At 44.7% G+C, this 7,880-nt stretch overlaps 1 protein-coding gene across 2 annotated transcripts in view; it reads right to left on the reverse strand.

Annotated features, from left to right (window-relative positions):
* LOC115083908 (zinc finger protein 2-like) overlaps positions 1-7,880 on the reverse strand; it is a 60,752-nt gene that overhangs the window by 21,969 nt on the left and 30,903 nt on the right. The gene's annotated exons all lie outside the window — the stretch shown is intronic.

The following is a 7,880-nucleotide window of genomic DNA, read 5'->3' on the forward strand; positions in this document are numbered from 1 at the left end:
GACTGTGCTCTAGCACCCTCTAGTGGCTGTTTGCAAGACAACAGCAATTCTCCGTCTCCGTGCTCACTGCCGAACAAGGAGCCTCATCGCTGCAGTTCTGTAGAGTTCAAAGTAGGCCTAGTGCTGGATTAATGCAGGTGCTTATGGGGCTGCAGCCCATGGCCTGAGATTTAGGGAAAGCCACTGGTCAAACTCCAAGATTTAGTGGAAGGGGAGGGGGCACAGCAGGCCTGGCTCCCTATCCAAGTTAATCCAGTTTTGGTTGTTTTGCTGTTGACCTTACACTGCTCATCCCCAAGTTCCTGGTTCTTTCCCCTCCTTTCTCTTTCATGGCTTCAGTTCCCACCCTTATCCGTTTCAATTTTGCAGTGTTTTCTTACTACACCCACTGCAGGTTCAGCAGGGATTTTAATACTCCTACTGTTTGGCCATTCTAGCGTTGAGTGTGCCAGAGCTGCTGGTGAACGCAAAGTCGTCAGCTAGGGGGATACTGGCAGGGCAATGCTAGCTCTCATTCCAAGGTAGTCTGGCTTGGTACTGCTGCTCTGGTCAGTGCAGGCCTTACAGTTGCAGGCCTCAGCATGCTTAGAGAAGGGAGGTAAGCGTCCCAGTGCCAGTTCACCGACCTAGCTCAGTTACAGAGCTAGGTCGGTGGTAAAGTGAAGTCAAGTTCTCCCTCCAGTACAGCCCAATTCTGACTGGGTAACAGCTGGGGCTAGATGGAACACACACTTTAGCTCTTCTTATGTTCCTACACTTCTCAGAGCCGGCACAAGATGTCTGGTCAGTCCAGGGTGGTTTACAAAATTTGCCTCTCCCTGCTCCTGGGTGACACCACTTCAGTTGCACTCTCCACTCCACCTCCTCCATAACATACTTGGAGCACCCTGTATGGTAAAGAGTGAAATAAACATTTTATTATTATCAGCGGCTCAGCTCCTCAAATATGCGCTAGCGAATCAAGCATCAGGCTGTCTAGGTGCCTGAAGGTGGGCATTAAAACAGATGGTAAAGACTCTGCCTTTTCAGAAGTGTTATCTGTTCATGTAAAGGAAAGGTTATGCCATATAGTTTCAATGCCTGGCTCAAAACCTAGTGTAAGAAAGTGCTTTTGTATACATTGGAGGCTGGGGCCATGGAGCAATATGGTAAGGAATCCCTACAGGAGGAAAAGGATGCTAAAGTGAAAAATTCAGATCATGTATTATCAGGCATTTAAATTAGGGAGCTGGGGCAGCTGTGCTGGCGCAGAGGGACCTACCCGGGGAGCGGTGAGATCATCTAGCTCTTGGCGTCGTGCTGGCCTTGCACGCTGGGAGTTTCCTGCGGTCCCGGGGAGAACATCAGAGCTCCACCCCTGAAGTCATTGGAAGGGGACGAGACGCCCATAAAATCGGTGCCTGTGTGGATGGTGGTGCGGCTGTGCTGGCGGCAGAGGGACCTACCCGGGGAGCGGTGAGATCATCTAGCTCTTGGCGTCGTGCTGGGAGTTTCCTGCGGTCCCGGGGAGAACATCGGAGCTCCACCCCTGAAGCCCCTGACGTCATTGGAAGGAGATGAGACGCCCATAAAATCGATGCCGGCGCGCCAGCTTGTTCCGGCTTAGTCCGGAGCAGGACGGAGAGTGGAGTGGAGAGGAATCTTGAAGCAACACAGTTCGCCAAGAGGAGACAGAAGGCCGCATATATACGCAGTGAGTAAGCTGCTCAACCTTATTTGAAATTTCCTTGAAATATGCCTCCAAAGAAAGGAGAGTTCGGGTCTACCCCTCCGAACTTCCCCAAATACAAGTCAGCGTTTAATAACTTCATATACTCCTGCATTAGTGACTGCTTCAGAGGAGATGTCCCGCTTCGGCGTTGGGAGTTCCCTCGCCGTCTGGGGAAGTGACTGTCTCCTCCTGATCCTCGTCGCCTAATAATGATGTCACCCACCGGCTCCCCGTGTTTGCCGGTGAGCAGTCAGCCGAAGGGGCTGTAGCTGTGTCGGCAGGAGTGGAACCCGGACAGAGCTTCTCAGCCTACCAGAATCTCCCGAAGGCACCGCGGTAGGTGTGTTTGGAGGATTGGAGGCGGTAGCATCAACATCGACCCCAGAGCAGGGAGTGGGAGAAAGAAGGGAAAGCTGATGATGGTGGAGGAAAGCATGGCTGATAAGGTGGGCGAGTTAGCCCATTTTTCAATACCAGCAAAGCCAGCAATTGTGACACTTGACTCATTATGGGACTTAGTGGCTGGTTTGAGTAAGGCTCTATTTGAGACAAATGCAAATGTTGGAATTCTCAATACTAAGATAAAAAAAAATGGAAGATAAATTAGAAAAAAGTGAATCTAGAATAAATAAGATGGAAGCTGTAATAGAAAAAATGTTAATGTTCAAACTAAGCTAATTAAAGATGTTACTTCAGCTTCACGTAGAATTGAGTATCTTGAAAATTATTCCAAACATCTCAACCTTAGATTTACAAATTTTCCAAGGATTGTGGGGCAAACGATGGAGTGACTCTTAAAAAATATTTCCTTGAAAATTTAAAGCTGAATGAACAAGGTTTACCTTGTATCATCAAGCAAATTTTTAAAGCCTCCACAGGTGTTTAGATCACATGTTGAAAATCAGGTTGAGATTATGGAAAATTTGACTGGATATCTGGAAGATTCCTCAATAGAATTGTGTGATAGAGCAACTCTTCTAGTTACCTTTGCTACTGTGCAAGATATGGGAATTGTGATGAAAAATTTCTTTAAAACATCTCAACTCCATTTTATGGAGCTGGGGTGAGGATTTTCCCGGACCTTGCGTGTTACACAGCAAAGGAGAAGGGAATTTTTGATGTTAAGAACACAGGTTAAAAGTTTGGGTTATTCTTATGTTTGAGATATCCTAGCAGGTGCATTATAAAACGAAAAGGAAGAATGTTTTGTGTTTTATTATCCAGAGCAACTCAAGTCATTTGTAAATGCTAGGGTGATTTCTGTAATATCTCCTAGCGAGCACTAAGTGGGATCTAGATAATTCAGTCACTAAGTAATGCTAGCCGTTCCAATAATACGATAATGTAGAAGTACCTGAGTAATGCTCCTAAAATTCGTCTCCTCAGTTTTCTTTGTAAAGGATTTGGCCAATTATATTGATTATTGATCCTGGATGTATGTATAATTAGTATAACTATTAATAAGGCTGTATCCTTTTTCTGTTGTAAGTTTTGTCTTACTTTAAATTATATGGAAAATTACAATAAAGATTAAATTTAAAATAAATAAATAAATAAATTAGGGAGCTGAGGTGGCCAGTGAATTTGGCATGTTACCCCCAAGCAAAAAACAGGAAGGAGGAAGAGAAAGTAAAATCAAGCCTAGATTTATCAAATATCGCATGCGATAGGAAACGGAGCCTGTTTTATGGTAACAATGCATGTTGCGATAAACAGGCTCTCTTAGCGTTTCGCATAAGTATTGCCACAAAGTGCGTAAACGTTTTGGTAATACCTACATAATTGCATTTTCCTACCTGCAAAGTGCTCATTTGACTACTGGGGGGGGGGGGGGGGAAGAGAGAGCCTATCTACAAGGCCCTTGGAGTACTTAGCTATTTATGCAATGATAGGAGGCCCACCTAGTAATTAGAGGAGAGGTTTAGGTAGTAGTGTAAGGGTTAGGGGCCACTTTTACATGCAGAGTGAGACATATTAACAGAACAGTGCACTCATGTGAAGGAAACTCACACAATGATGAGATTTGTACAAAGTTCTCTCAACCTAGCTTGATGTTACCTAGGTAGAGAGAGTCCATCTCTTCCTGGCATCTGATTTCATAGAAACAAAGAAGTGACGGCAGAAGACCACCAAAACGGCCCGTCCAGTCTGCCCAGCAAGCTTTCACACACCTATTTGTTTTCATACTTATCTGTTACTCTGACCGCTGAGGTCAGGGCCCTTATTGGTAACTTTTTGGTTCCAACTCCCTTCCACCCCCACCATCATGCAGACAGCAGTGCTGGAGCTGCATCTAAGTGAAGTACCTAGCTAATTGGTTTGGGGTAGTAACTAACTGCCGTAATAAGCAAGCTACTCCCACGCTTGTTTACCCTGCCTGTGCAATTCAGTCCTTGTTGGTTGTCTGAATATAATTCTCTTTACTTCATTCGCCCCTGCCGTTGAAGCAGTGAGCTGCGCTGGATATGTATTCCAAGTGAAGTATCAGGCTTAATTGATTCGGGGTAATAACCGCCGTAACAAGCAAGCTACACCTATGCTTGTTTACCCAGACTATGTAATTCATTCCTTGTTGGTGGTTGTCTGGATATAAATCATCTTTTCTTCATTCTCCCTGCCGTTGAAGCAGAGAGCTATGCTGGATATGCATTGAAAGTGAAGTATCAGGCTTATTTGGTTTGGGGTAGTAACCGCCATAACAAGCAAGCTACTCCCCTGCTTTTTTGTGGATGCAAATCCTTTTTTCCCCACATTTTGTTTTGCCGTTTGAAGCATAGAGCAAGGTTGGAGTCGCATTAACTGTGTGTATGTTTATTGAATAAGGATATTAATCTCCAGGTAGTAGCAGTCATTCCCACAAGCCACCCCTGTGCCTCTTCTCTTCATTCACATCCTCTAGACTTTATGGATCCAGTGTGTTTATCCCACGCCCCTTTGAAATCCTTCACCGTTTTGGTATTCGCCACTTCCTCCGAAGGGCGTTCCAGGCATCCACCACCCTCTCTGAAAAAATACTCCTGACATTGGTTCTGAGTCTTCCTCCCTGGAGTTTTAAATCGTGACCCCTGGTTCTGCTGATTTTTTTGCAATGGAAAAGGTTTGTCATTGTCTTTGGATCATTAAAACCTTTCAAGTATCTGAAAGTTTGAATTATATCACCCCTGCTCCTCCTTTCCTCCAGGGTGTACATATTTAGATTCTTCAATCTCTCCTCAAGTCATTCGATGAAGACCCTCCGACCTTTTTGGTCGCCCTTCTGGACCGCCTCCATCCTGTCTCTGTCCCTTCAGAGATACGGTCTCCAGAACTGAACACAGTACTCCAGGACCTGTATAAGAGGATTATCACTTCCCTTTTCTTACTCTATATTCCTCTCTATGCAGCCCAGCATTCTTCTGGCTTTAGCTATCGCCTTGTCACATTATTTCGCCAACTTCAGATCATTAGAGACTATCACCCCAAGATCTCTCTCCTGCTCTGTACATATCCGCCCTTCTCCCCCCATCGAATACAGTTCTTTTGGATTTCCACTCCCCATATGCATGACTCTGCACTTCTTGGCATTGAATCTCAGCTGCCATATCTTCGACCACTCTTCCAGCTTCCTTAAATCCAGTCTCATTCTCTACTCCTTCCCGCGTGTCCACTCTGTTGCAGATCTTGTCATCCGCAAAGACACAAACCTTACCTTCTATCCCGTCCGCAATGTCACCTTCAAAGATATTGAACAGGACCGGTCCCAACACCGATCCCTGCGGCACTCTGCGGCACTCTGCTCAACACCGCTCTCTCTTCAGAGTAAGTTCCATTTACCATCACACATTGTCTTCTGTCCGTCAACCAGTTTGCAATCCAGGCCGCCACCACCACGGCACTCACTCCTAAGCTTTTCATTTTATTCACCAGTCTCCTGTGCGGGACCATATCAAATGCCTTACTGAAATCCAAGTAGATGACATTGAGTGCTCTTCCGTGATCCAATTCCTTGGTTACCCAGTCAAAAAAGTCTGATTTGTCCGATAGGACTTCCCCTGGTGAATCCATGCTGCCTCTGGTCCAGTAATTCTCCCGACTGTAGATAGTTCACTGTTCTTTCAACAGTGACTCCATTACTTTTCCCACCACCGAGGTGAGGCTACCGGTCTGTAGTTACCAGCCTCTTCTCTGTGCCCACTCCAAGTTTCCTCCAAGAGTCAGTTTTATTGGGTGCATTATTCAACATTTGACTCCTTTACTTAAACCGTTTCCAGCCTGGGTGTACGTATAAATTGTATACTGATGACATCCAGGTTTTTGTTGTTTTTTTTTAATCATGGTTAGCAATCTTCAGTTTGATTTCTGTATGCTTATGAACAATTAAGCACCGACTACAGTTTAGTAAACTTATATTTAATATTAAGAAAACTGAGATGACCATACGGAGGCATTTTTCCCTTTGGGATACCCTCCAGCTTTTGCAGGCTGCACTATATCACTGCTCCTAAACCTGTCCTGGAGGACCCCCAGCCAATCTGGTTTTCAAGAACACCTGACTGGCTAGAGGACAGGCTTGGGAACCTCTGAAGTTACAAAATCTGGGTGCCATCCTCCGTTCTAATCTATGCATGCATCCTCACAATAAGACCGTGGTCAGGGCTGCTGCACACAGCCCTTGTTCTGACCCTGAATAAGCAGATTGGGCCAGATAAGGTAAATTTCAGGATGGCGATCCAGGCATTTGTCTTTTCCACCATAGATTATTGTAATACCCTATAGGTCTACCTAAATATCAGGCAAGTGCATTGCAACCATGCTGAACATGGCCGCTCGTTAGTTGACAGGGACCCCTAAGAGGGACCACGTTACCCTGCTGCTAAGATCCCTGCACTGGCTCCCTGTCAGTCAAAGAATTCCTGAGGAGGGGCTGGATTATCTCAAGGCACAATTCAGGCCCTGCATTCAGAGGGGGCCTTCTCCATTATCGGTTCCTCGAGATACCAAAGCAAGATTGCAGAAGACTAGAACACAGCTTTTTTTCTGGGTTGCCCCTCCTTTATGGAATGTGCTCCCTATTGAAATTCAACGATACCAGGACTATAAGACCTTTCTTAAGCAGGTGAAGGTACTTTTGTTCTGTGAGGCTTTTAAAATGTTTTATAATGTGTATTTTTATACTGTGAACCATCCAGAAGATGTCTGGTAATTGGGCAGGTAAGAAATTACTGTAAATAAAACTGGTATCAGACAATCTTAACTGGCAACCTCAAGTTTTGGGGGGGTTTTTTTTTGTTTTTTTATGATATCATCTTAATTTTGTCTACTCCCTAAGGGCTGTCCACTCTGTTGCAGATCTTAGTTTCAATTACAAAAAGGCTACACACAAAAAACATACACCCCCCCCAACCTTTTCCTTCTAACCCCTCTGCAATGTCTCACAAATTGAGCAGAACTGGCTCCCGGCCCAATCCCTGTGGCACTCCACTAATCGCCCTTCCCTCCTCAGAGTGAATTCCTTTTACCCCCACCCTCTGTTGTCTATCTCTCAACCAGTTTCTAATCAAAACCATCACCGGGAGGCCCACTCCCAGGCTGCTCCGTTTGAGCCTCCTATTATCTCCTCCCCTTTTTGCCACTGAAAAAAGTTGGGGAAAAAACAAACAAACAAAAAAAACCCTTGTTTTATTCTGATTCTGGTAATTATATAAACACTGGAAAAAGCATTCATGATGAGTTTTCCTATTTAAGACCACAATAGTCAGAAAACATTTTGCATACATCATTACCTCTTTATTGAGGGTGTGTTTCTATGCCTTTTACACTTTAAATATAATTCATAGCATCTTATAAATTAAAAAACAAAAAATAAATGAAACCAATTGTGATCATTGCTAATTAGTACTCGCTCGAGTTTTGAGCTGTTTTAAATCAAAATATCCAGCTTTTTGGGGGCGGATTGAAGATATCAGTAGGGGGGGACTAGTACAATCCCCTTAAGTCCACTTGCACTAGCTACATCTCTCTTATGGCTGCAGGAAGAGTGGCATCATGCCAGCTTTAAGGGAACTCAAGAGGCTCTGTTGTGCCATCTCTTATGAAGCTGGCATGCTGTGTTTCCCATTGGCTCAGTGTCTTTCAGAGCTCAAGACAAGGGCCTTGACTCTTCCTTCAGTCTTTAGGATGGTCATAATCT

This window comes from Rhinatrema bivittatum, chromosome 2 (genome assembly GCF_901001135.1).
Source record: "Rhinatrema bivittatum chromosome 2, aRhiBiv1.1, whole genome shotgun sequence".
NCBI classification, from domain to species: Eukaryota; Metazoa; Chordata; class Amphibia; order Gymnophiona; family Rhinatrematidae; genus Rhinatrema; species Rhinatrema bivittatum.